Here is a 26,225-nt window from a genome sequence, read left to right on the forward strand (position 1 = left end):
ATTTCTCAAAGAGTCAGCAACGTTGAGCATCTTTTCATGTGCCTGTTGGCCCTCTCTATGTTCTCTTAGGAGAATGTCTATTTGGGTCTTCTGCCCATTTTTTAATTGTGTTGTTTTGTTGCTGTTGTTACTGACTTGTATGTGCTGTGACTAGCACATTTCTGTTTTGCTATGGAAAGAACTCCCTAAGAGGGTGCATCTTGGTAACAATGAGTTTCTGCAGTATTTCAGTGACACTAAGTAGCATCCCAAACATGTGGGTATGAGTAAGCCTGAATGAGGAGGATGCTATTCACCCCTCAATATTAGGAAATATACTTTGGGCTGAGTTTCCCTTTGCAGTCATGAGTTGTACTGAGTCACACATGATCACATGGTTCTCCCAGAGGTTGATGGGAGAACCCCTTGATATAGAATATTTTAGCCTTAAACTACTTCAGCAAAACCTGACCTTATCAAAATTTAAGATTTGACTGGAGTACAGGAAGGGAACATTCTATAATACTCCATTCCTATGGGAGGACTGAAAATATTCCCTTGAGTTTCCCTATGGAATCAAGCAGTCCCAGGCCCCCTTTCTGACACCAACACTAAATTTGCCTAAGAAACTTAGAACAGTAAGAGTTTTATCAGACACAGAAACCAAACCAAAAAGTACAAACGTGAAGGATAAATCACTGGACACATTCATTTTTCTCTCCCTCATTGTACTTTATCAAATCTACAACCCCTAGTTCCATTTCTGCTTCTCCCTCTGCCTTTAGGGAAATCTTGCCAAGCATGTGATCCCTTGGAAATTAAGCCCTAATGACTACATCTCTAGTCAAGTTAAGTTGGGTTCTTCTCTCATTTGTTTTTCCATAAATCATTTGAGCTTGTGAGTTTGCCAACAAGCATGATTCATAAATTCATTTGCTATTGAGTTTCTCAATATAATTTTAATTCTGTAGTTTAATGAACTGGCTTATAACAATATTCTAAAGACATCAAACCTCACTGTTGATCCTATTTTGGCATGCTGTGTTCACCCTGCCTCCTACCTACATGTTTATTCTTTCAGAGAATTAACTTATTAAGTCAAATTTCCAGAAGAAGACAATAGTTAATCCCACTGCTGTTTCTAACTCAAAGCAAATGCAGTAATTGGTTTTGTATAGAGAAGAAGCAGCCAACTACATTAATATATAACACTATCAAAACATATATGTCAAATGCTATTTTAATGTGCTATTGTTTAATAAATTATCCAAATATTATCAAAATGTAATGTTTCCATGTACTTTAAACCATGCATCTGTTTAACACTTCTTTAGGAAAGTTTGCATAATTATTTTCCTGTTTTGTATTGAATTAGACTAAACAGACCAGTAGAAAGCACCTAGGAACTGTTCAGATATCAGAGATAAAAGCTTAAAAATAGAACAACACTTTTTAGTGTTTATTAAAAACATTCCCCATAAGGCTTTTGAAAGGAATCATTTGAAAAGCTATAGCAGTTTAGTTGTTCTGGAAATGAGGTTTTATTAAAGAGAGAGGAAAAAAGCAAGGTGTTACCAAAGAGATGGAGTTTCAAAGAAACTGTGAGTTAAAATTAAAACGTAATTTAATGTCTCAGTTCATAGGACTCTTAAGACTTCAGCTCAAATTTTAGACACGACTAAAAATATGATAGGAGTATTCTGATGACCACACTCTTCTTCCCTCAGTGACCCTCACTGACCCTCCTGCTCAAGCCCTTCATTTGGAGAGACTCACAAAAGAAGACTGCCTTCACACCTTCTTTATTGAGCATCTCAAGAAACGCCCAAGAAATTAAGATGTAACCTGTCACAATTAGGAAAGGAAAATAGACAAAGACTCTAGTATTAGAGGAAAAAAAAAAAACCTCACCCAGAGATAAGTTTAAGTATTGCTCAAAGAGGCCGTGTGTGTGTGTGTGTATGCGTATGTGTGCATGTGTGCTAAGCCGCTTCAGTCATGTCCGACTCTTTGCGGTCCGTGGACTGTAGCTCACCAGGTTCCTTTGTCCATGAGATTCTCCAGGCAAGAATACTGGAGTGGGTAGCCATGCCCTTCTCCAGGGGATCGTCCCACCCAGGGACTGAAACCGTGTCTCTTAGTCTCCTACATTGGCAGGCAGGTTCTTTTCCACTAGTGCCACCTGGGAAGCCACATATATATATATATATATACACACAAACACACATATGTATATAAATGTATGTGCATATATATATCACAATCCATATATCTATATACATGTATATGGATGAATATACCATATGTCTATGTATATATATTTGGAAAGAGAGAGCATGTGTTTTCTTTAGGAAGATTCTGTTCATTTCTGGTTTAGTCTTTCTCTGCATAATCCTTTAAACATATATATTTCAAAGAGCGTCTATATGTCAATATCAGTATAGATATGTTACAGTAAAGATATAGATACAATACAGATACAGATATGTTAACAGTAGCAACATAAAGAGTTTTTACAATACTTTAGGATTGAAATGTACACACTGCTATATTTAAAATAGATACCCAACAAGGACCTACTGTACAGCACAGGGGACTCTGCTCAATACTCTGTAATAACCTAAATAGGAAAAGAATTTGAAAAAGAATAAATGCATATATTTATGTATTTATCACTTTGCTGTACATGTGAAACTAACACAAGATTGTTGACCAACACTGCTGCTGCTGCTAAGTCACTTCAGTCGTGTCCGACTCTGTGCGACCCCATAGACGGCAGCTCACCAGGCTCCCCCGTCCCTGGGATTCTCCACGTAAGAACACTGGAGTGGGTTGCCATTTCCTTCTCCAATGCATGAAAGTTAAAAGTGAAAGTGAAGTTGCTCAATCGTGTCCGACCCTCAATGACCCCATGGACTACAGCCTTCCAGGCTCCTCCATCCATGGGATTTTCCAGGCAAGAGTACTGGAGTGGGGTGCCATTGCCTTCTCTGTGATCAACTCTACTCCAATACAAAATAAAACTTTTAAAAAATACCTAAGAATAAATTTAACTAGAAAGAAGCAGAACCTTCTTGAAGCAAATGTTTTATCTATATTGAGGTCCATAAAAGACTTAAATACATCACATACCCTGTTCTTGGGCTAAAAATCTTAAACTTGTAAAAATGTCAATTCCATTTAGATTAATCTATAAATTTAGTGAGATCCAAGTAAAAATACTGGAAAGTCTTTTAACCTTGCATAACTGCAATTTTTTTCCTTTTGTATAATTTTCTTGGCTAATTCTTTCAGAAAAAATTAAATAATGACAGTAATAATTGTCACCTTTTTTATTTTACTATACTTTCCATCATTAGGAGTTAGGCCAACATTGGTACAACATATACGTACTGTAATTTTTTAGTTACATGAAATAAACTTAACACTGAACTTCTTAAATTCAATCAAACACAGCTTATCTGTCTTTCTACTTTCTTTTGGTGGCTTCTTATACCACCATACACTCCCATCTCTTCTTCACTATGGTCCTTTGCTGTCTATACCTCTTTATTCTGACGTCTAAAAGTTGAAGATGCCTCAGAATTTCTCTTTATCTAACTCTTGTTCATGTAATCTCATCTGGTCCATCGATAAAATCCTAAATTAAAAGAGCCAACCTGGGCCTCTTTCCCAAGTTCCTTCCTCATATCCAACTCCCTTAATGACATCTCCACTTGCATGTCAAATAGGCATCTCAAGATTACCATACCCAAAATAGGACTCTCTGTTCTCTCTGCCCCCAAACCTATTAGTCACCTCACACACTTTGTCTCAGTAAATACCACCAACAACCCACTCAGTTGCTTAAGTCAAAAGCTGAATGCTTCTTGATTCTTCCTTTTCCCTCATACAGTCCTTTTGGCTGTACCCCCAAAATACCTTTCACATGTCTTCCTTTTGATTTCTATTCCTCCATCCCAGTGCAAGCCACCATCATTCCTAACCTAGACCCCTACAGCAGCCTCCTGGCCAGTCTCTCTGCTTCCGCTCTACTTGTGTCCCCGACCCCACAGCCCATTCTCCACGCAGCAGCCAGAAGGATTGTTTTAAGCATTAACCACATCTTGTCACTCCTCTGCTTAAAGTCCTCCAATGACTTCTCCTTGAAAGTACCATAAAGTCCAAGCCTTTCTCTGCACCCCAGCCAACAAATCCCTCGCTGGTAGGATTCCCACTCACTCCTCCAACCTCAACTCACACCACACTCTTCATCACAAGTTTCCAGCTTTCTGGCCATGAAGAGAGAAGGATCTGATTAACTTTTGATTTCCAAATCAATAATTTTCTCCTGATTCTGGTGTTTAAATATACAATTTTTTCAGTGCAAAGTTATGATATTTTAAAGGAGTCCTCTATTTTACCCACCCTGTTGTCACTTATTGATTTATAGCTAGTGTTGTATTTAAACAATTCTTGTCCTTTGCACTAAATCTAAACTCCCTTCTACCACATATAGTCAATGCTTCCCCACTCCATCAGGTGCACAAAATATCTTTACTGAAATGAGCTTATATTCAGTGAAACAGGCAGACCAAAAAAAAAAAAAGGTTGGATAGAAGGATAATTATGCTGTACAAATCCCTCCAGGGGATCTTCCCGACCCAGGAATCCAACTCCAGTCTGGTAGGTCTCTCACTGCAGGGGGTTCTTTACCACCAGCGCCACCTGGGAAGCCCCATGTGGAAACTGACACTCCTGCGAAATTTTGTGCATGTGCAGCTGAGCTCAAAGACTTTCACACACGGCTTCTGATTATGGGTATCTAACTGAAGCAGTGCAAGTGTGGGGGTTCCTGTCTCCTGCTTATCTTACCCTTTTTCTTACTCTCTAACTTTGAGTACTTCATGCTTCCTCCATCCCACTTCCTCCACCCCAAACCAGAAGTCACTCAGCATCTTCACTGGCACTTGTCTGGTGTGCATTAGTGAAAATGATCCAAGGCTCATTGTAAGCATTTGTCATTTAAACTTTTACAAGAATAAAGAAGAGAAGGGCTTTGTTTCCTATAAAGGCTTTGGGAAACTTAGGGAAACCCTCCATAGTCACTCTGTGTTGTGCTTAGTCATGCAGTCACTTCCGACTCTTTGCGACCCGGTGGACTATAGCCTGCCAGGCTCCTCCGTCAATGGGATTCTCCATGCAAGAATACTGGAGTGCATTGCCACGCCCTCCTCCAGGAGATCTTCCCAACCCAGGGATCTTCCCAACCCAGGGATCGAATCCAGCTCTCCCACATTGCAGACAGATTCTTTACTGTCTGAGCCACCAGGGAAGTCCCCATAGTCACATTAGGTTGTGTCTTTTAGGTAAAATGTACACATTTTTTAAGGACACTTGTATATCCAAGCATGTTTTGCAAAGTCCTTACATTGATTATTTAAGGTGGTAGAAGAAGTAAGTACAGAAAAGTGGAATTAACCATTGTATTCACTTCCTACTGCTGGTGCAACACCTTTCCAAAAATTTGGTAGTTTTAAACAGCACAAGTTTATTTTCTTCTCATTCTTGAGGTCAGAAGGTCAAAATGGATCTCACTTGGCTGATCCAGGGTTAAGCCAGCCTTCTGTTCTTTCTGGAGGTTCTAGGGAGGAATTGTTCCTTGTTTTTCTGCCTCTAGAGTCTGTCAATATTCCTTGGCTCGTGTTCACCCTCCATCTCCAAAGTAAGCATCTCATGACCACTGACCTCTGCTTCTGTCATCACACCTCCTTCTCAGATTCAGACTCTCCTCCTTCCTCCTTTTGTTTACAAGGACCCTCGAGATTATACTTGGGTGAGCCTGGATAAACCAGGATAAAATCTTCATCTCAAAACCTTTCATCACATCTGCAAAAACTCTTTTGCTGTATAAGGTAACATATTCTCTGGTTCCAAGGATTAGGACACGGACATCTTTGTGGGAGAAGGTGTAACTAGTTTGCCTATCACAGTGATGAGGGGGAAAAGAACAAAATAGAGCAAGAGAAAGGTAAATTACCAGTAGAAATAATAATGGGTCTGTAAATTCCATGCATGTGAGATTAGGAACTCCTTGTTTCACCAGAGTGTTGTACAAACCAGTGATTCTCAGCCTTAGGTACACGTTGCAATCACCTAAGACGTTTTTAAACCTCCTAAAAACTAACCCAGAGGCTTCCCAGGTGGCTGTGTGGTAAAGAATCTGCCTGACAAGTAGGAGATGGGAAGTGGGAAGATATCCTAGAGAAGGAAATGGCAAACCACTCCAGTATTCTTGCCTGGAAAATCCCATGGGCAGAGGAACCTGGTGGCCTACAGTCCATGCGGTCACAAAAGAGTCAGACACAACTTAGCACCTGAGCATGATCACAAATAACCAACCCACACCCCAGGCAAGTTAAATCAGAATCTCTGAACGTGGGGAACATCAGGAGTCTTAAATGTTTCTCAGGTGATTCCATTTGGCAGCCGAGTTTGAAAACCCCTGGTCTAGGTTCTTGATGCTAAGTAAAAACCTCTTCCTGTGGGTTTTTATTGTTCCTGATTGGTTACGGGACCTAGAGCTCTCCCAGTTGGCTGCTGCCTAGTTCCAGCTACGTTCAACCCTGACTGGGTGCTCCATTCCCAGGTGAAAGATGCCCCATTCTAGTTACTGTCTCCAAGGGCGCCTGTCTTCTCCTTCAAATCCGACCCTCCAGGCTGCCAGAGGCTGTCACCATCTCACTGTGCTCTCCACCTACCTCACGATAGAAACTGCTGCCTAAATCTCTTCTACCCCATCCTAACTTCCTCCCAAAGTATGGTGACAATGCTTTGCTCTCTGGAAAGGTCATTCCTAGTTCCTTGGCCCTGTCTCTCTTTTAGGCTTCCAGCATCCAGCAGAGCAGCCTCTGAAACACCCAGAGGGTGGAAGCGAGGACACTGAAAGAAACAGAGGAAAAACACAGCTGCCTAAGAACCTAAGAATTGAGAGGTTAGTTCCAGACAGAGTGTGTGTGTGTGTGTGTGTGCGTGCATGCATATGTGTTTTAAATTCCATGTGTAAAAAGTACAAGTGATTATCATTTTGAATAACTCATGGGAAGAAAAGCTGTAACATCTCATCTTGATTCCACAGAAAGTAATACCAAGTGATTTTCATGAATTGTTTATTACTTGCATAATCATTGCATAGCATGAATATTATATATAATTTTATGCTGCTAAGTCGCTTCAGTCATGTCCAACTCTGTGTGACCCCATAGACGGCAGCCCACCAGGCTCCCCGCCATCCCTGGGATTCTCCAGGCAAGAACACTGGAGTGGGTTGCCATTTCCTTCTCCAATGCATGAAAGTGAAACGTGAAAGTGAAGTCGCTCAGTCGTGTCCCACTCTATCAACCCCATGGACTGCAGCCTACCAGGCTCCTCCATCCATGGGATTTTCTAGGCAAAAGTACTGGAGTGGGGTGCCATTGCCTTCTCCGACAATATACCCAATTAATGCCAAATGAGTCCTGTTCTATCCAGTGATTCTTCAAGGAGCTTTTTACAATGTTCTGTCTGATAAGATGCCACCTTTTCCTGTGACCTGGTGTAGAAACAAGACTGATTAACTGAAATATTTTCAGTACACTGTTCATAGGTACAGATAGTGTATAGAATATCCATTCTTCCAGCAGGGGGCTGTCTCACCATTAGAAGTGTAGCTGGGAAAAATTATTTAAAATTATCCACTTCATTGTACATTCACATACCCATTCACCAAAATATCATTGAGTGTCTACTAACTGCCAGATTCTATTACTTTTCAGGAATACAGTAGGAAGCCCTTGGTCTCAGGGAACATAGAATCTGATTTCTAAATTTTAAGTAAAAGCTGTTATTACTAGGACATTCATTTGGGGATTGGGTGATTCTGGTTGCTGAGAAAGTACTTTGAAAAGATTTGGAATACACATTAAATTTGATTTTGTTCTCCTCTGTGCTCTGAGAGATATATTTCCTGTGGCAACTAGAAAGAGAAACTGCCTCTGTTCCTTTGATATACTCTTCTGAGATCCAGTCAATGCTCGATTCTGAGAGGAAATGACTGACCTAAAGGTAGAAGCTTCCTATGCCAACAATTTCAAATTGCTTGTAGAATCGATTATTCTAAGAGCTGGTGGTGTCCCTGATGGTTCAGCGGTACAGAATCTGCCTGCACAGCAAGGGACACGGGTTCGATCCCTGGGTGGGGAGGATCCCCTGGAGAAAGAAATGGCAACCCACTCCAATATTTTTGCCTGGAAAGTTCCATGGACAGAGGAGCCTGGTGGGTTACAGTCCATGGGGTTTCAAGAGTCGGACACAACTTAGCAACTAAGCCACCAACCACCACCATTCTAACAGCAATGAGAGAATGAGATACAATATTCAAGATGCAGAGACCATAAACATCACCTCGTACAATGCTTGTCAAGTGGTTTTATATAGGAACTAGTCAAGAAAACTCAAGATTTTTCAGGTTACATTTCTGTCTTCCTTCCCAATGAAAATGACACCATTGCTTCTTATGGGAGAAAACCGTTCCTACGACTTGGATTTCCCACTTTAATGAGTTTTTTAAATGCAAATTAGAAGATTGGTACTGTTTTAACAACCAGTAAAACATTAACATGAGAACATATTTGAGAGGTAAAACGTAACGGCGGCTTCTAATCTTCCTTCTTAACATTTCAGGCTGGATGCAGCTTCAGGGCGACAGAATGTACCTTGATCCCATATCCAGCCCTCTCATCTTGCAGATTAAGGCTCTAGAGCCCAGGGACAACTCAGGATTTGTCCGCATCGCACATTGAGTACTCAGGACATCCTTTTTTTTTTCCCAGAATTAGTTCTTAAAGATTGTGAAACCAGAGATTCTGCAACTTAAGTTAACCAATTCAACCAGCCCAAAGTGAAAGCCAGTTCAGTAACCCCTCTGAAAAGACATCACTTAAGAAATGACAGATTGCTAACCGCCTTCACCCCATCACAGGAGCCCGCTCCATCCTGAGAATTATCATCTTATAAAATCACACTTTGGGCCCAAAGACAACTTCTCATTGTTTCTGGTTTTGTTCTCTGCATCTGTATAAAGGGTTGCACTATAATTATTTAAGAACAACCATCATAACTTCAGTTCTCTTTTCCAAGTTAAACATCCTCAATTTTTCAGGCATTTTGCATTTCCAAAGTTTCTCCTCAAATCCCACCCAGATCCTAACATGTGATGTCTAATGTGAAGTTATTTCATAAGAATGTGAAAAGCAGTGAGTACAAAGCAGTGAGTGGGATATTCAGAGAAACAAAATATGTCCATTTCCCAGAAAATGTTTTATCTACAGATGAGAGAAAAAAGAATAATCACTCTGAACAACTAAAGGAAAAACTTCTTGCCTTCATGCCATTTCGATCAATAGAAGGGCTTTTTCAGTTTAGCCAGTTCTTCAACCTAAAGAATGAGTTTATTTGGGGGGGAAAAAAATCAAGACATTTCATCCATATGATAGCAATTTACAAATCAACCCAGAAACTCCAGATACCTCTCCTTCCACCTGAAAATCCCAGAGGGGTCCAAATGGATCAATGTGTAGCTGGAGGTTCAGTGCTCTTCTGGCAGTATTACATTGTCCTGAAACACATATTCTCCACTGTCTGGGATATAAGAGGTCTTTGGACTAAAATAATAAGCATACCAGAAAAACCACCAAGGTGTCATCTTCTATTAGTAAGTAATTCTGGGTGTGTTTATATAAATCAGTGAGTAAAAGATACTCTTTGCAACAATTTCCAAATACAGTTCCTAAAACTAGTTTTAGCTGTTTAAATATGGTAAAAATGAATCCATTGTCCTCGGGCTCTTTATGATTGAGCAAATCAGTAGTTACTCAGAATAGTCCAGTTTAAGGCCAGCAAATCAGTATCGACAAGTGTTCAAATTTCACACTAGCCCTTCACAACTTACGAGATTTGTCCTTTGAATTTTGTTAGTCAGAAACCAGCCATGTGTTCATCTTTTTACCTGTGTGTCAAGGCAGAGTTTCATTTCAGAGACTTACAGTGATCATATATATTGTACTGAATCGGAAGTCAGAAAACTGCATTCTAAGTCCATCCTCTGCAACTACTCCTTACTCCTGTGGGTAAGTTATTCCTTGGAATCTGTTGCCTAACAGAAAGCCCTCACGTTAAAAAAAAAAAAAAAAAAAAACTGTCCTAGTAGAGTTCAGTTCAGTCACTCAGTCGTGTCCAACTCTTTGCGACCCCATGAACTGCAGCACGCCAGGCCTCCCTGTCTATCACCAACTCTCAGGGTTCACTCAAATTCATGTCCATTGTGTCCATGATGCCATCCAACTATCTCATCCTCTGTTGTCCCCTTCTCCTCCTGCCTTCAATCTTTCCCAGCATCAGGGTCTTTTCAAATGAGTCAGCTCTTCGCATCAGGTGGCCAAAATATTGGAGTTTCAACTTCAACATCAGTCCTTCCAATGAACACCCCAGACTGATTTCCTTTAGGATGGATTGGTTGGATCTCTTTGCAGTCCAAGGGACTCTCAAGAGTCTTCCCCAACACCACAGTTCAAAAGCATCAATTCTTCAGTGCTCAGCTTTCTTTATAGTTCAACTCTCACATCCAATCATGACTACTGGAAAAACCATAGCCTTGACTAGACAAACCTTTGTTGACAAAGTAATATCTCTGCTTTTTAGTATGCTGTCTAAGTTGGTCATAACTTTCCTTCCAAGGAGTAAGCGTCTTTTAATTTCATGGTTGCAATCACCATCTGCAGTGATTTTGGAGCCCAGAAAAATAAAGTCAGCCTCTGTTTCGCCATCTATTTGCCATGAAGTGATGGGACCAGATGCCATGATCTTAGTTTTCTGAATGTTGAGCTTTAAGCCAACTTTTTCACTCTCCTCTTTCACACTTTCATCAAGAGGCTCTTTAGTTCTTCTTCACTTTCTGCCATAAGGGTGGTGTCATCTGCATATCTGAGGTTATTGATATTTCTCCTGGCAATCTTGATTCCAGCTTATGCTTTATCCAGCCCAACGTTTCTCATAATGTACTCTGCATATAAGTTAAATAAGCAGGGTGACAATATACAGCCTTGACGTACTCCTTTTCCTATTTGGAACCAGTCTGTTGATCCATGTTCAGTTCTAACTGTTGCTTCCTGACTTGCATACAGGTTTCTCAAGAGGCAGGTCAGGTGGTCTGGTATTCCCATCTCTTGAAGAATTTTCCACATTTTGTTGTGATCCATACAGTCAAAGTCTTTGGCATAGTCAATAAAGCAGAAATTAACTTCCTAGAGTTGTTATAAATATGCAGTAACAATAATACATGTGAAAAACATTTCTCAAAATCCTACGTGAGACATTGTTATTATTATGCTTTGTATTTACTTGATTTTCTCCTTTATTTATAAGATATAACCACCTGTAATATTTTCACATTTCCATCTTTATTATAGCTAAACAATAATAAAACATCAACACAGTGAAGTACTTTTCAAATGTTAATTTTCATAGTTTGCCAAACATACAATAACAATGCTCTACCTTTGATGTTCCTACCATTTCATTTTACTTCTTCTAACAAGTACAGAGAATGATGAATTTAATTATTAATGATTTCAGATTAACTTCTCTAACATAAAGCACTCAACTTTTATAATATATGTAGAGCAAGTATAATAAGCACAGAAATATGCAATTGCTTTTTAGGAAATATTTGTTTCCAATTTAGGTTTCAGAGTAATGTGGAAGACTAAATTATATCATTTTTAATGGCTGTCAGGTAAAACTCTCAGGATCAGTAGTAGATTAAGAAATAGACAGGCAATTATAGAAAAAAGAAAAGTATACTTTAAAAGCACTGGACCTTAGGCTCTACCATTATTCTGTAAACCACAAGAAGCCCACACCATTATTGCTGAAGTAATATTATCAGTAATGCTCTATAATATTCCTGTATACAGCTAGTTCTACCCTGTTTTAACATTTGTAAGTATAGATTTTAATCCCACTTTTTCATTTTTATAATCAACAAATAAATCCATGTATGTTCATCTTGGTGATAATTTATAATTACTTTCATCCTGTATTTTATCTTCATTTTTTTAAAGTCATATTTAGGAAATGTTGTTCAGTGTATACCTGTAGGGTCTTTCTGGCACCCAGGTTTGGGTGCCCCATCCCCATTTTCTCTGACTGAACTAAATTCTCAGAATTTCCTTACTTAGTGTGTGTTAGTCGCTCAGTTGTGTCCAACTCTTTACAACCTCATGGGCTGTAGCCCACCAGGCTCCTCCATCCATGAAGTTCTCTAGGCAAGAATACTGGAGTGGGTTGCTATTTTCTTCTCCAGGGTATCTTCCCATCCCAGATTGAAGCTGGGTCTCCCACATTGCAGGCAGATTCTTTACCATCTGAGTCACCAGGGAAGCTCCAAATAATTAGAAAGTAAAAGGAACTAGGTTCCACCAAGACTTGAACTCAGATTGCTGGATTCAGAGTCCAGAGTGCTAACCATTACACCATGGAACCCCTCAGCTACTCAACATCTGCTGTTATTTGTAGCATGCCCCTCTGGCCACTTCCTATCCTATTCCAGCTACATCCAGGTGTTTGGTGTGTGCTTCTAGTTATCTGCAAGCCAGCTGCTCCCTTCATGGATCCAATGAAAGAGCAGGTAGACAGGATGTCTTCATCCTCAAAAGAAAAATCTGAAAATAGCCTTAGCATGCTCCTTGTCCAAAAGTAGAGATGCCAGGGGGTCCTTAATTGTTTGTGCGTGAGTTCATTCATTTAGAGATGTTGTAACAAAGTATCAGAGCACCACCTCTAGAACAGCTTCCATTCCTAACTCTGCTGCTTATTAGCTATGATCTTGGGTGACTTAGTTCAGTCTCTTAGTCATGTCCGACTCCTTGAGACCCCATGAATCGCAGCACGCCAGGCCTCCCTGTCCATCACCAACTCCAGGAGTTCACCCGGACTCACGTCCATCGAGTCAGTGATGCCATCCAGCCATCTCATCCTCTGTTGTGCCCTTCTCCTCCTCCCCGCAATGCCTCCCAGCATCAGAGTCTTTTCCAATGAGTCAACTCTTCACATGAGGTGGCCAAAGTACTGGAGTTTCAGCTTTAGCATCATTCCTTCCAAAGAAATCCCAGGGCTGATCTCCTTCAGAATGGACTGGTTGGATCTCCTTGCAGTCCAAGGGACTCTCAAGAGTCTTCTCCAACACCACAGTTCAAAGGCATCAATTCTTTGGCACTCAGCCTTCTTCACAGTCCAACTCTCACACCCATACATGACCACAGGAAAAACCATAGCTTTGACTAGACGAACCTTTGTTGGCAAAGTAATGTCTCTGCTTTTGAATATGCTATCTAGGTTGGTCACAACTTTCCTTCCAAGGAGTAAGCGTCTTTTAATTTCATGGCTGCAGTCACCATCTGCAGTGATGTTGGAGCCCCAAAAAATAAAGTCTGACACTGTTTCCACTGTTTCCCCATCTATTTGCCATGAAGTGATGGGACCAGATGCCATGATCTTCGTTTTCTGAAAGTTGAGTTTTAAGCCAACTTTTTCACTTTCCTCTTTCACTTTCATCAAGAGACTTTTTAGTTCCTCTTCACTTTCTGCCATAAGGGTAGTGTCAGCTGCATATCTGAGGTTATTGATATTTCTCCCAGCAATCTTGATTCCAGCTTGTGTTTCTTCCAGTCCAGCGTTTCTCATGATGTACTCTGCATAGAAGTTAAATAAGCAGGGTGACAAAATACAGCCTTGATGTACTCCTTTTCCTATTTGGAACCAGTCTGTTGTTCCATGTCTGGTTCTAACTGTTGCTTCCTGACCTGCATACAAATTTCTCAAGAGGCAGATCAGGTGGTCTGGTATTCCCATCTCTTTCAGAATTTTCCACAGTTTATTGTGATCCACACAGTCAAAGGCTTTGGCATAGTCAATAAAGCGGAAATAGATGTTTTTCTGGAACTATTTTGCTTTTTCCATGATCTAGCAGATGTTGGCAATTTGATCTCTGGTTGCTCTGCCTTTTCTAAAACCAGCTTAAACATCAGGAAGTTCATGGTTCGCATATTGCTAAAGCCTGGCTTGGAGAATTTTGAGCATTACTTTACTAGTGTGTGAGATGAGTGCAATTGTGCGGTAGTTTGAGCATTCTTTGCCATTGCCTTTCTTTGAGATTGGAGTGAAAACTGACCTTTTCCAGTTCTGTGGCCACTGCTGACTTTTCCAAATTTGCTGGGATATTGAGTGCAGCAATTTCACAGCTTCATCTTTCAGGATTTGAAATAGCTCAACTGGAATGCCATCACCTCCACTAGCTTTGTTCATAGTGATGCTTTCTAAGGCCCACTTGACTTCACATTCTAGGATGTCTGGCTCTAGGTGAGTGATCACACCATCATGATTATCTGGGTCATGAAGATCTTTTTTGTACAGTTCTTCTGTGTATTCTTGCCACCTCTTCTTAATATCTTCTGCTTCTGTTAGGTCCATACCATTTCTGTCCTTAATCAAGTCCATCTTTGCATGAAATGTTCCCTTGGTATCTCTAATTTTCTTGAAGAGATCTCTAGTCTTTCCCATTCTGTTGTTCTCCTCTGTTTCTTTGCATTGATCGCTGAGGAAGGCTTTCTGATCTCTTCCTGCTATTCTTTGGAACTCTGCATTCAGATGCTTATATCTTTCCTTTGCTCCTTTGCTTTTCGCTTCTCTTCTTTTCACAGCTATTTGTAAGGCCTCCCCAGACAGCCATTTTGTTTTTGGCATTTCTTTTCCATGGGGATGGTCTTGATCCCTGTCTCTTATACAATGTCACGAACCTCATTCCATAGTTCATCAGGCACTCTATCTATCAGATCTAGGCCCTTAAATCTATTTCTCACTTCCACTGTATAATCATAAGGGATTTGATTTAGGTCATACCTGTATGGTCTAGTGGTTTTCCCTACTTTCTTCAATTTCTATCTGAATTTGGCAATAAAGACTTCATGATTTGAGCCACAGTCAGCTCCTGGTCTTGTTTTTGCTGACTATATAGAGCTTCTCCATCTTTGGCTGCAAAGAATATAATCAATCTGATTTCGGTGTTGACCATCTAGTGATGTCCATGTGTAGAGTCTTCTCTTGTGTTGTTGGAAGACGGTGTTTGTTATGACCAATGATTCTCTTGGCAAAACTCTATTAGCCTTTGCCCTGCTTCATTCCATATTCCAAGGCCAAATTTACCTGTTACTCCAGGGGTTTCTTGACTTCCTACTTTTGCATTCCAGTTCCCTATAATGAAAAGGACATCTTTTTTGGGTGTTAGTTCTAAAAGGTCTTGTAGGTCTTCATAGAACCGTTCAACTTCAGCTTCTTCAGCATTACTGGTTGGGACATAGACTTGGATTACTGTGATATTGAATGGTTTGCCTTGGAAACGAACAGAGATCATTCTGTCATTTTTGAGATTGCATCCAAGTACTGCATTTTGGACTCTTTTGTTCACCATGATGGCTACTCCATTTCTTCTGAGGGATTTCTGCCCACAGTAGTAGATACAATGGTCATCTGAGTTAAATTCACCCATTCCAGTCCATTTTAGTTTGCTGATTCCTAAAATGTCGATATTCACTCTTGCCATCTCTTGTTTGACCACTTCCAATTTGCCTTGATTCATGGACCTGACATTCCAGGTTCCTATGCAATATTGCTCTTTACAGCATCGGACCTTGCTTCTATCACCAGTCACATCCACAGCTGGGTACTGTTTTTGCTTTGGCTCCATCCCTTCATTCTTTCTGTAGTTATTTCTCCACTGATCTCTAGTAGCATATTGGGCACCTACTGACCTGGGGAGTTCCTCTTTCAGTATCCTATCATTTTGCCTTTTCATACTGTTCATGGGGTTCTCAAGGCAAGAATACTGAAGGGGTTTGCCATTCCCTTCTCCAGTGGATCACATTCTGTCAGATCTCTCCACCATGACCCGCCTGTCTTGGGTTGCCCCACGGGCATGGCTTAGTTTCATTGAGTTAGACAAGGCTGTGGTCCTAGTGTGATTAGATTGACTAGTTTTCTGTGAGTATGGTTTCAGTGTGTTTGCCCTCTGATGCCCTCTTGCAACACCTATCATCTTACTTGGGTTTCTCTTACCTTGAGCGTGGGTATCTCTTCACGGCTACTTCAGCAAAGCGCAGCCGCTGCTCCTTACCTTGGACGAGGGGTATCTCCTCACCACTGCCCTTCCTGACCTTCAATGTGGGATTGCTCTTCTAGGCCCTTCTGCGTCTGCGCAGCCAGGGCTCCTTGGACTTGGGGTTGGTCCTCCCGGCCGCAGCCCCTGGCCTCGGGTGTGGGGGCGTGGGGTAGCTCCTCCCGGTCACCGCCCCATGACTTTAAAGTGACACACAGGGCTTTTCTCTTTTTAAAATTTTTACTGCAATATAGTTGATTATATGTGGTTTTGGAAAAGGCAGAGGAACCAGAGATCAAATTACCAACATCTGCTGGATCATCGAAAAAGCAAGAGAGTTCCAGAAAAACATCTATTTCTGCTTTATTGACTATGCCAAAGCCTTTGACTGTGTGGATCACAATAAACTGTGGAAAATTCTTCAAGAGATGGGAATACCAGACCACCTGACCTGCCTCTTGAGAAACCTGTATGCAGGTGAGGAAGCAACAGTTAGAACTGGACATGGAACAATACACTGGTTCCAAACAGAAAAAGGAGTATGTCAAGGCTGTATATTGTCACCCTACTTATTTAACTTCTATGCAGAGTACATCATGAGAAACCCTGGGCTGGAGGAAGCACAAGCTAGAATCAAGCTTGCCAGGAGAAATATCAATAACCTCAGATATGCAGATGACACCACCCTCATGGCAGAAAGTGAAGAAGAACTAAAGCGCCTCTTGATGAAAGTGAAAGAGGAAAGTGAAAAAGTTGGCTTAAAGCTCAACATTCAGAAAACTAAGATCATGGCATCCGGTCCCATCACTTCATGGCAAATAGATGGGGAAACAGTGGAAACAGTGGCTGACTTTATTTTTCTGGGCTCCAAAATCACTGCAGATGGTGATTGCAGCCATGAAATTAAAAAACGCTTACTCCTTGGAAGGAAAGTTATGACTAACCTAGAAATCATAGTAAAAAGCAGAGATATTACTTTGCCAACAAAGGTCCGTCTAATCAAGGCTATGGTTTTTCCAGTGGTCATGTATGGATGTGAGAGTTAGACTATAAAGAAAGCTGAGCACAAAAGAATTGATGGTTTTGAACTGTGGTGTTGGAGAAGACTCTTGAGAGTCCCTTGGACTGCAAGGAGATCCAACCAGTCCATCCTAAAGGAGATCAGTCCTGGGTGTTCATTGGAAGGAATGATGCTAAAGCTGAAACTCCAATATTTTGGCCACCTGATGCAAAGAGCTGACTCATTTGAAGGGACCCTGATGCTGGGAAGGATTGAGGGCAGGAGGAGAGGGGGATGACAGAGGATGAGATGGTTGGGTGGCATCACTGGCTCAGTGGACGTGAGTTTGGGTCCACATCCAACTCCGGGAGTTGGTGATGGACAGGGAGGCCTGGCATGCTGCAGTTTGTGGGGCCGCAGAGAGTCGGACACGACTGAGTGACTAAACTGACTGAACTGAGTGACTTACTTAAACTCTCTGTGCCTTAATTTCCTCAACAAAATGTGGGAAATAATTGGACTTACTCATAGAGTTCTTGCAGGAAGTAATTGAGTTAATATGTGTGAAATACTTAGTTCTTGATACTTAACATGTGTCCTGTGTGGTTCTATTAGTATGACTCTTTTTATTACTATTATTATTCACTCACTAATTAAATATTTACTGGTCCCTTCTAGTGCTGTTACTTGAGGCATTATTGTACAACCCTGAGGAAAGGAAACAAACAACCCTTGTTGAACCTAGACAAACGCAACTCAAATAATCTCACAAATATACGATAACAAACATGATATAAATACATAAGGGAAGATTGCCCCCCTGAAAATCATGAGTCGTATTTACCAGCTTTCTTTTTTTTAAGTTTATTTGGCTGCATCGGGTTTAAGTTACGGTCTGTGGAAACTTCTTTGCATCATGTGGGATCTTTTGTTGCAGTATGAGGGCTCAGCAGATGTGGCACACAGGCTTAGTTGTCCTGCAGCACATGGAATCTTAGTTCCTGGACTAGGGATCAGACTCACGTCCCCTGCATCGCAAGTAGATTTTTAACCACAGGAGCACTAGGGAGGTCCCTGCTGAATTTCTTAATACCTGTAGTTCTTCCATTCTTTCCCAGGTGACAGGAAGAAGTGTGCTCAGTTACAGACTAGTGAACTAGTAATGACTTATCCTTGTGCCCTACTTCCAAGAAAAAGCCTGGCTCCCATTCCTCTCCATCTTGTTTTAAAATACCTCTATTTGATAGTAGAACCCATATCTCATGATTCCTGCAACACAGAGCTGCCCTTCTGAAGCTCAGCCCAGGCCCTGGTTCTATTTAAACCAGCAGCCCTCCTGGGCTCTGCCGCTCAGATAGCAGTGGACTTTCATTGTTTGGAATGTTGCCCGTCTTCCCACACCCTTCTACTGCACACACTTTAGGACACTCGTACCTGGCTTCAAGGGCTTCCCATGTGTGCTAGTGGTAGAGAACCTGCCTGCCAATGCAAGAGACGTAAGAGACGCGGGTTTGATCCCTGGGTCAGAAAGATCCCCTGGAGGATGGCATAGCAACCTACTCCAGTATTCTTGCCTGGAGAATCCCATGGACAGAGGAGATTGGCGGGCTACAGTCCATGGCATCACACAGAGTCAGACATGACTGAAGTGACTTAGCACACAGGCACGCATCTGGGCTATGACAATCACCTCTTACACGACCTACCTATTTCCCCCATTAAGCAATTGTTTTTTGAATAATCATTTGTTGGTTATTATTTCCAACAATCAATTCTTCACATAACAAAGTGGCCTGTTGAGAGTACGAACACAAATCCTATCATGTCACCCCCCTACTTAAGACTTCTGGTGCTTCCTGATGGACTTAAAACATAATCCAAGCTCCTGACCCTGGACATGAGCCTATACCACTTGGCGCCTTAGCTCCCCTCTCCTGCCTTACCTTCCACTCCTACTCGTCCTCTCCTCCTATAACACTAAGCTCCCCCCACACTGTCTTCAAACACACCACAATGGCTCCCACCCAAAGAGCTGCATGCATCTTACTTTCTCTGCCTCACATCCTGAACCTGGTCTTGGCAAGACTGGCTTTCTCTTCTTCCTTCTAGTCATACCGAAACACTTCTGTCTCTGAGAAGCCTTTTCTAGCTTCCCATTTAGAAAAACAAGTCCTTCAAACTTCCCCAGTCATTCTCTGCAAAGCACTACCCAACAGGACTTCCTGTGATGGGAATGTTGGAAATGTTCTATAATCAGTGCTAATCAATACAGGAGCCAAGAGTCAAGCCACATGTGGCTATAGGTCAGTTGAAATGTGGTTCCTGCAGCTAAGGAATTAAGTTTTTAATTTTATTTCATTTTAATTTATATTAATATGAATAGTCCCATGTACAGATCTATAGCAGCACTGTATTTTCTTTTTCTCAGTGCACAGTAACTACTTAAATTTATGCTCATTTTTTTCATATTGTTGCAGGAAGAAGAGGGGCATGAGGGGAGAGTCATGTCCCAGGACCTGAGGAGTCCCTGGGACTGGCTGCCAAGTGTGGGTCCTTGGTTTCATGCAGGAAAGAATTCAACAGTGAGCCATAATAAAGTGAAAGCATGTTTATTTAGACAGCTACATTTTCCAAAAGCAGAATACAGTTTATCTCAGAAAGTGAGAGGACCCTTGGGAGAAACACACTCCACAGAGTGTAGACCATCTGAGAAGATGAGAGGCCCCAGGGTACCTGGTTGTCAGTTTTTATGTGCTCAGATGCTCAATCGTCTCTGACTCCTGCACATCATGAACTGTAGCCCACCATGCTCCTCTGTCCATGGGATTCTCCAGGCAAGAACACTGGAGTAAGTTGCTATGCCATCCTCCAGGGGATCTTCCTGACCCAGAGATCAACCCCACATCTCCTTCATTGGCAGGAGAATTCTTTACCACTAGCACCACCTGGGAAGGCCATCAGTTTTTATAGGGGTAGGTAATTTAGTAGGCTATGTGGGAGGATTATTCAAACTATTTTGGGAAAAGAGCAGGGATTTCCATGAATTAGGCCATAACCCACTTTTTGGCCTTTCATGGTGGGCCTTTGAATAGTCATGCTGCCTATAGATATGCCATTTAGCCTGATGATGTGTTATACTGAGCATATTCTGAGGCTCAAGTTCTAGTGGAAATTGACTCATCCACCATCTTGGACTTAGTTGGTTCTAACCAGTTTATGTCGTGTCCTCAAAGGCTGTCATTCTTTTAAACATTGTGCCTTACCTCCTTCCTGTCTCAGTAAGTTCCATAAGGGCAGGAACCTGGTGTACCTAGAAAAAGTGCTGGACACACTTTCTTTTACAGTATCAGTTGTCTATTTCTGCATAACAAATAAGCACAAACTCAGTAGCTTAAAACAGCACTTATTTATATCACGGTTTCTGCAATTCAGGAATTCTGACATGACTTAACCAGTGTGCTCTGCTCCAGTGTCTCTCACAGGTCTGCAGTCAAAGCATTGGCCAGGGCTGGGGTCTCACCTGAAAGCTAGACTGGGGAAGGATCTGCTTCTAAGCTCATATGGTTGTTGGCTGAGTTCAGTTCTTTAAGGGCTCTTGGAAGACAAGTCTGTTCCTAGCTGGCTTTTTGCCTGGAAGCTGCCCTCAGTCCCTGTCTGTGTAGGCAGCTCTTCCATTCCAGTTTACTTTATCAAACATGCAAGCCAAGAAGGAAACAGAGAGATTGTGCTAGCAAGAGAAAAGTTGCTATCTTATGTAAACTGACCATGGAAGTGACATGGCATGACCTTTGCTGCATTCTGTTGGTTAGAAGCCAGTCACTAGGCCAGCCTATATTCAAAGGGAGGGGAATATACAAGTGCATGAATACCAGGAGGCAGAGATCATTAGGGGCCATTTTAGGGGGGTCTGCCTGCTGCAGGAGGTTCTTAAACGTCCTCTGGATGAATGAGTGAATGAATGAAGATTCTATCTTGACTGAGTGGCTGTTGCGGGTGTAGTACTTTTATTCCTCACTGTGGAGTGTAAAGTCTCTTGAAATGATCAAAGAAAAGATAAGGAATCCTTCCCTGAAGAAATATGAAAATTAAAACAGCAATGGAAAAGGATACTTTTCACAAATTAGGTGGGTGTCTACTTCATAACTATTAAGAGGACAGGCTCAGATTCAAAGCCCAGTACTGCATTTTACCAGTCATGCCCTCAAGTTCTCCATGCCTCAGCTTGCTCATAGCACACAGTTGTCAGGGATCAGTGAGTTAATAGATGTGGTGAATTTAGAACAGTACTTGGCAGAGGATAAGCACTCCAGTTACTATTGTTATTATTACTGCTACTGCTACTACTAAGTTTTGTGTTGAAAACAAATTTTCTGCTTTTACAGTTGTTAATGAGATTCTTATAAGTTAATAATTGTATCATTCAGGGTTTTTAGTTGCAGGCAACAAAACCCAACTCCAGCTGACTTAAACATGAAATGGGGTTCATTAAAGATGTAAGGAATGACTCCCAGAATCACTGGAAGAATTAAAGAGCTGGCATAGGTCTATGCAATCAATAACAACACCCCAAATCATAAGGCAGAACCTGTCTGGTGTGACCCCCCTCTTCCCTCTTTCCCTGCTATGCCATTGTCATCTCTGAATCTCAGATTTATGGCTTGCACCTCTGGCAGCCCCAGTTCCAAATGCTGTCCTGAGGAACTCAGTCTTCCTTCAGCTGTCACCACCATAGAACTGAACTCTTATAGCCACCATGTCACTGGCTGTGGGCTCCAAATGGCATCATCTAACTGATGGAGGCTAGGTCTCAGAGAGATCCCAGAAGAGCAAGGATATAGCATCTTCTTCTATGGTTGTGGCTAAGCCCACGTCCTTCCAAGATTCATTAGAAGGGGGATTTCTAAAATCTAAGATGAGCATCTAAATTGTAGATGGCCAAAACTATTTTTAAAGATGAATGTCCACTAAAGTGGTCATTAATGATTTCTCCATAATGTTGTTCAGTCACCAAATCATGTCCGACTCTTTGCAACCTCATGGGCTGCAGCACGCCAGGCTTCTCTGTCCTCCATTATCTCCTGGAGTTTGCTCAGACTCATGTCCATTGAATCAGTGATGCCATCCAACCATCTCATCCTCTGTCACTCCATTCTTCTCTTGCCCTCAATCTTTCCCAGCATCAGTGTCTTTTCCAATGAGTTGGTTCTTTGAGTCAGGTGGCCAAAGTGAATGATTTTTTTTAATACATGGGCAAATAATCTGCTTGCAATGCAGGAGACACAGGAAATGCAGGTCTGATCCCTGGGTCGGGATAGTCCACTGGAGGAGGAAATGGCAACCCACTTCAATATTCTTGCCTGGAGAATCCCATGTACAAAGGAGTCTGGTGGGCTACAGTCCTAAGAGTCACAAAGAATCAGACATGACTGAGTAGTTAGACACATATTAAAATTTCAGGAAGTTTCTGCAAGGAAGTTCTCTTAAGGATTTACATCCTTCTTTATATTCTTTTCAAAGTTATAATGGTATTCTTGGACCTGAAATGAAAGGTTGGATCAAAATACTAATTGTTTAATTTATTTGCATTACTATTTTTTCACCAATGGATTTTCCTTCACCAGGAAATCATTAATTGCATATTATACTTCTCCAGCAATCCTTGTGTTCTTTCAGCATTCAGAAGCTGTGATATTACAAGCCTCTTGCCCTGTAAAAATTAAGTGGTCTTTATTCATGACTTCCTTGAAAGAAGTTCAAAATCTTATTGCTTATGGTATTTTAATTTTATTTTTCTAGGAGATAGTCATGAGAGCGTCTCTCATCAGAAATTTGAAAGAAATGGCTCTGGGCCCTTGTGATTCAGCACTAAAGTTAAAGTTAGTCACGTAGTCGTGTCTGACTCTTTGTGACCCCATGGATTGTAGCCCACCAGGCTCCTCTGTCCTTGGGATTCTCCAGGCAAGAATACTGGAGTGGGTTGCCATGCCCTTCTCCAGGGGATCTTCCCAACCCAGGGATCAAACCCAGGTCTCCCACATTGCAGGGAAACTCTTTACCGACTGAGCCACCAGGGAAGCCGTGATTGAGCACTAGTGAGCTTGATATGAAGTAGAGGCTCTCCACATGTTAAAGATGGAATCGCTGACACCAACATCAAGATCATTTTACATGCTTACCAACAGCTTACATTTAATGTAAAAGAGGAAGACAAGGTATTTCTGCTCCAGGTAATATTCTACTGCCATTATCTCAAGAATCTGAAATTTTTCTCTAGTCTTTTACCTTGAAACCATAATTCCCTCTTTTATTTATACCTGATTTTTTGTTGTTGTTTAGCGACTTAGTCTCTAAACATGACTTAGTCTCTAACTCATGTCCATTTCTTTGCCACCCCATGGATTAGTAGCCCACCAGGCTCCTTGGTCCATGGGATTTCCCAGGCAAGAATACTGGAGTGGGTTGCCATTTCCTTTTTCAGGGAATCTTCCTGACTATAGAGGGTCACCCAAAAAGCACTTGACAAGTTGATTGCATTCCTTTAAAAAATACTTTACAATAGTTTGAAGCAATAAAAAAAAAAAAAAAAAACTAAAATGCAATCATGTGCAGGCTGGTAAACACGAAGTTTAAATCTTCATTATTTAATTCAGCTTGACCCATCTTAAATAGTGGCTCAACCAAGGCAACTTTGTCCTTTGGGGGACATTTGGTAATGTATGGAGATACTTTGTCACAACTAGGGATGGGGAAGGGCAATGCTACAGACACTGGTAGAGGCCAGGGGTGTTGCTAAACACCCTACAATGCTCAAGACAGCTCCCTACAACAGACAAAAAAAATCATCCCACCCAAACGCCCAGGTCAAGAAACCCTAATGTGAACACAGTGACTTTCCCAGGCGTTTCCAGTTTTCCTTCCTCACGTCATAGTCCTTTCCCTTCCTGGTCTAGAGATATCTTGTGGCTATCAGGTCTTTAAAGAAGCAAGATTCTCTCCAAATGGTCGCCCCAGAGCCCAGCATCAAACTTGAACTGTAGTAGATGAAGCCTGCTCTTTGGTTCTGAAAATTCTTTGGGCAAATTTGCCTCGGTAAATACCCCTTCAGTTCAGTTCAGTTCAGTTGCTTAGTTGTGTCCAACTCTTTGTGACCCCATGGACTGCAGCACGCCAGGCTTCCCTATCCATCACCAATTCTGGGAGCTTGCTCAAACTCATGTCTATCAAGTTGGTGATGCTGAAAGGTTGTTGCTGAATCATGCAAAGATGCCGGGATTCTTGGCCCCTGGAGGAGAAGAATTCAATCTGGGGCCAGAGATGAGGCTTGATCGCTCAGAGCTTTGTGTAATAAAGTTTTACTAAAGTATAAAGGAGATAGAGAAAGCTTCTGACATAGGCATCAGAAGGGGGCAGAAAGAGTACCCCCCTGCTAGTCTTCAGCTGGATGTTATATAGTCACTAGCAGTCTGTTAATGAAAGAAAGCAATGTCTTAAAACTCAGAATGGCACCAGGCCCTCACCCATAAGATGCATTTTGGGATAATCTTGGCAGCAAATGGTTCATCCTGGGCCATAAAAAGATTAACTTGAATCTTGTAGAAGGACAGATTACCATACAAATAGTTTCGTTTACATAGATTAGGGGAACAATATCTGAGTACAACATACCAGTTTGTCAAGTAGGTTTTGAACCATTAGGCAGAACCGACTTGAAGACAGAGTTTGGGGTACATGTATACTACATTAGTATAGCTTAAGACAAACATTTCCATAAGAAAAATGCATTGGTTACCTCAAGGTTTGAGAATAGTTCACTTCAGGTGAAACCAAGTGTCATTATGGCAACAGAGTATTTTAAGAGAAACCTCCTTTTAAATTTGTATAGAGAAGGAAAAAATTATCCCTAGTTTGTTTCCTCCTGCCAATTAAGAGAGATAAAAATGTCTGACACTTGCAGGCTATGTCCTCCCTTTGGAAATCCCTGGCCTTCCTGCCTGTTACCCTTTTAATGCCGGTCAACCATCTCATCCTCTGTTGTCCCTTCTCCTCCTGCCTTCAATCTTTCCCAGTATCAGGGTCTTTTCCAATGAGTCAGTTCTTTGCATTAGGTGGCCAAATTATTGGAGCTTCAGCATCAGTCCTTCCAATGAATATTCAGGACTGATTTCCTTTAAGATGGACTCCTTTAGGATTTAGGGGTAGGTAATACCGCTTGGTTTTTTTTTTGTTTTTTTTTTTTTAGATATAAATTTTTACTCCCCGACGGGGTCTCCCTGCTGGGGACTTGGTGGCCGCCCCGACGCCTCAACCATCCTGGAATCGGCACCCCTGGGAAGAAGTGGGAGTCTCCCCACCACACAAGCTCGGTCCAGGTGCTCCCGACCGGGCCGTCCTTGCACAGGCTCCGTTCCTCCAGGCCACACTGGAACTCCGGGCTGGGCGCCCCCCAACAGCTTTGACTCTACCACTTGGTTTTGAGCCTTTTCTGAAACACTGTTATGTGTATTTGAACCTGAGATTTAACACACTTAACTGCTGTTCTCAGCAAAGATGCACATTTGTACACCCACCTCCACCGTTTCTCTGAACAGTATCATCCTAAAGCCCTGATGGGCTTCCAGCTTCTCCACCTAGAGCTCATGTGGCCTTGGAAAGTCAGACAAGCTCTCCCTGCTTCATTTCCACATCTGCAAGATAATATAATGAAACTATTAATAACTATTAACGACAAGGTAGTTTTATGGTCAGATGAAATAATACAAAAGCATTTCATAATCAGTGACACAGTAGAATGCTTTTGCCATTATAGTTCTTTTTCTTGCCAGTTCTTTTTCACACCTTACTCCCCTGTGGTTAATCTGTGTGGCCTTCCTGATAAGGATGTCACACAGAATGCCAGTCAAACATTTGCTTTTAGCAACAAAATCAGCATATCTATAACATGAGTTTTTGTTACTCTTGCTCCTACCCATAGAGGCAGTGAATCTATTGATGCACAATTACATGTTTTAAAGCATAGAAAAG

General features: G+C 41.6%; 1 long non-coding RNA gene and 1 other non-coding gene across 3 annotated transcripts; one reads left to right on the forward strand and one right to left on the reverse strand.

Annotated features, from left to right (window-relative positions):
* Window positions 1–6,448: 6,448 nt before the first annotated feature.
* LOC147373736 (uncharacterized) lies at window positions 6,449–26,009 on the forward strand. Of its 2 annotated transcripts, XR_015162017.1 has the most exons (4): window positions 6,449–6,607; window positions 6,844–6,952; window positions 23,248–23,431; window positions 25,444–26,009. It is a non-coding gene; the product is annotated as an uncharacterized LOC147373736 (long non-coding RNA). The 2 variants fall into 2 exon arrangements; XR_015162018.1 differs by lacking the exon at window positions 23,248–23,431 and having other exon boundaries at window positions 6,460–6,607.
* On the reverse strand, window positions 12,466–12,537 carry TRNAQ-CUG (transfer RNA glutamine (anticodon CUG)). The gene has a single exon. It is a non-coding gene; the product is annotated as a tRNA-Gln (tRNA).
* Window positions 26,010–26,225: the final 216 nt, after the last annotated feature.

This window comes from Bos grunniens, chromosome 4 (genome assembly GCF_055505025.1).
Source record: "Bos grunniens cultivar Pamir isolate PY7600 chromosome 4, Bosgru_T2T1.0, whole genome shotgun sequence".
Classification (NCBI taxonomy): domain Eukaryota; kingdom Metazoa; phylum Chordata; class Mammalia; order Artiodactyla; family Bovidae; genus Bos; species Bos grunniens.